Source organism: Ixodes scapularis, unplaced genomic scaffold (assembly GCF_016920785.2).
Source record: "Ixodes scapularis isolate PalLabHiFi unplaced genomic scaffold, ASM1692078v2 PGA_scaffold12__126_contigs__length_90152505, whole genome shotgun sequence".
Lineage (NCBI taxonomy): Eukaryota > Metazoa > Arthropoda > Arachnida > Ixodida > Ixodidae > Ixodes > Ixodes scapularis.
Genome location: NW_024609838.1, coordinates 39,533,378 through 39,536,815, shown reverse-complemented (window position 1 = coordinate 39,536,815; position 3,438 = coordinate 39,533,378).

The window sequence follows — 3,438 nt, the reverse complement described above, 5'->3', positions numbered from 1 at the left end:
AGCGCGCGATCCATCGAAGTCTCCGAACGACCCATCTGTTTACAACCCCTTCTTTCCGGCCCATTACGAGCCTTCGATAACTAACTAAACGAATAGAAAATGACATTAGGAAGGGCAATTGCGTTGGCAATGGCAACGGGGCGATGCTCGCGAAAGGGAAGGGGGAGGGGCACACACAGCGCAGTGTTTCGATTTCTCTTCTAGGTCTGGGCGTGTTTGCTGGTGGGCATCGGCCGACTGGTGCGTCTGGAGTAATTTGGGTATTTCCCCTCCGCGCGGGCTGCGGTCAATGAATCGGTGCGTGGTGCGGGGTGAATACATATTTCTGTGGTCACTCATTTCTATGGGAGGGAAACTCGACCCAAGCGGTCCCGGGCCGAACGGGATGGTTCCGGACAAAACGGTCCCGGGTGTGAATGGCTCTTGTTGGGTTTTGCGGCGTTGCATTCTCGATATTCGAAAGCTTGTCGAATGCTTGTGCCTAACGCAACTTGAAAAAAAAAAAAAAAGTACTAATAATTTTTTTTTTTTACAAAACGTACGTCATTTTAAGGTTCATTTATTAAAACCTACTCCAGTCCGTTGGTCGAGTCAAGACGGCTAGAAAAGTAAGCAAATACAGACAAGCACTTGGAGCACAAATAATATAACTATATCTCACCTAAGCAGCAGAAACTTTACCGTTCTGGTTGCTTCTTGTGCGTCCAACTTGTAAAAACATTTGGAGTGTACAAATTTCTTTTGCCAAATATACGCACGTTTCAGTTTCCGTTCAGAGTTCTTATCGTTTGTTTTTCAGTTTAGGAATGGCAGGAGAAGCCCCTCGCAGAAACCTCTCTGCTCGCAATGATTTCTGGTCTCCTCCTCCGGCCTCCTCTCCAGCGTTCGCTCTGCTAAAGTGTAAAGAGTGGAGGACTTTGTGAGAGGAGTCTTGCCTGCTATTCTTAACCCGCAACGGACCACAAGGTTAGATCGTGATATCGCCGGTAAAATAGAGATAATGGAGGGGCGTGATTAAACTAGTTTCCCACTTGACTGAGCGATATTAGCATGATCGAGCCAATCGACCCTTACAATAATTATCAACAAATTTCAATCGAGTTTTTAATATGTTACTATAGAGTTCAATGTAAACTCTACTGAAACTCGTTCATATATATATATATATATATATATATATATATATATATATATATATATATATATATATATTGTAAGGGAAGCTATTTTAAAGGACAGTTTGGTGCCCGAGAGGGGGCGTGCACGGGCCTTATACTTATGATACCAGCTCTGAGGCCGGGGTTTCGTACCCCGACGCGGCGGGCTCGTGAACCACTCGTGATTGCTTACAACGCGAAAACGAGCTGGCGCAATCCTTAGGGTAGCGCCGTAACACTTCAATTCTGCCATGATTCTGCGTATATTTCTTAGTTTTTTTTTTTTTTTTTGCACATGATTACTTTGTCGAGGGGTTCTAATAATTCTGATAATGTTATAAGCGACCAATTGTGTTTTCGATCCCGTATACACTGCAAAGAACCTTCAGTATAGTTATATGAAAATACGTTTAGTAAAACCGTATTCGGGGCTGTTGCGCTATGGCTTGGCCATTTTAGGGCAAGGGATTGGTTAGAAGGTTTTCTCGGATGTCTGTCTTCTCTAGAAAAGAGATTACAAATTTCAGCAATGTCTGACATCGTATTTCATTTCCCGTCAGCTTTATCCCGTCTGAGACTCTATGGGTCTCGTGGCCTAACGATGTAATTGCCGCCCACATCTGACTTCCCTTAAAGGCCAACGACCAGACTCGAGATTCTGCAAGGCAGAAGATTCTTCTCACCATGGGGGAGGAGGAAAGAGGCAACGGTGGACAGGGTAGAAGGGAGGAGAACAGGAAGAGGGGAAAAGTGGAAAGTGCGATCCTGATCGTCGGTCTTCAGTCCCACAGAAGGTGACTGATGTCGGGTGGCTCCTTCTCCTCCCAGTATATAGACATCCTGACGGGTCCGGGGAGAAGTTGGGGTCCTGGATCGTCTCTTTGCCGTTTGCCCAATTTTAACGGTTGCGCTGTGTTAGTACACTGTCCGTTCTAACCCTCCTCGGGAGTACCGTGTAGGTGTCTTCGGAAACCTGTAGGGATGTGGTCTAGTTCCTCAGGAATCCGCATCTCTTTCCTGAGGCGTACCTTGGCTTTGGTCTTGACGGCGCTTGGATTGTAATCGTTCCGATCGCTGACAACGACGTAGTATTGATTGTCCCCGCAAGGATTGGCCGTCGGTGTCGGAGAGGAGGTCACGAATATACGCTCTCGCGACGTTGTTGGCAATCTCGTTCCCCTGGATGCCGGAATGGTCTAGTGGTAAAGAGATCGGAAGGCTTCCGGAACTACCTAATAGATGGCACCAGTCTGCAGTGTGTCTTCTTGGGGCGTAAGTGATTAGAGCAGGGCGGACAATAAAAATCAACATGATTTCAATTATGATTTAATTCACGATTTAAATTATGATTAAAATCAGACCGGCTTTACTATGATGATTTAAATGAAACATTTCCCACAAAAACAAACCCAGTTTTTTTTTTTTAAGGCGAAAGTTTTACTTGTTTTTTTTTTTTGTTTTTTTCTTTGAGCGAAGAAGCGGCGTATATGGTCATAAAAATAGCAATGAGCGGCACGCGCCGCTCAATCGTATGCTCAAGGGCGACATTGTTCTCGGCGTCGACCTCGAGGTCGTCCTAGAGGTGGTCCTAGACCTCTAGGACGACCTCACTTGTCCCGTTAAGACCATGGAGCGACTTATGCGACGAATAACTGCCGGACCTTGCCCGACGGCACGCTCGTTTTGCGCGCAACGTAGCAGCTACTGTGCTGACGCCCTGCGCGCAGACACCTTAATGCGTTGTCGCGTAGCAAGGAGGAAAGCAGGCGGAACGGTAGAGACGCTCGCAGCCGAAACGCGAACCGTAAACCACGGGACCCCAATCGAGCAATTGGACGCTCCCTGTAATACAGGCCAGGCTCTCCATGGAGCAAATTTCAATCCCCACCCCTGCCCGTTTCGATCTGGATGAGCATCGTACCGGCGTGCGGTCGTGTATCACTACTTCGTGGTGCACGTTAAAGACCCCAGACTTGCGGTTGTACTGCGCTGGCTAAATTGCTCATCTACAGCTGGGAGACTCGTCGCCCGTTGAGGCAGACCAAGTTCTAGGCTGTATAAACACACACACAACCCAATTTTTTTGGAGCAAATTATGCGACGAACTTCGACCGACGGCAGGTTCGCTTTGCGCGCGACGTAAGCGCAGAGCGAAATCCGCCGGGCAAAGCTATTAACTTGTGGCGCCATCTCCTGATAGGCACAGCGAGCAGACAACAGTGTGCGTTGTCCGGTCGCTGTGCCTAATGGAAGATGGCGCCACAAGTTATAACTCTGTTGT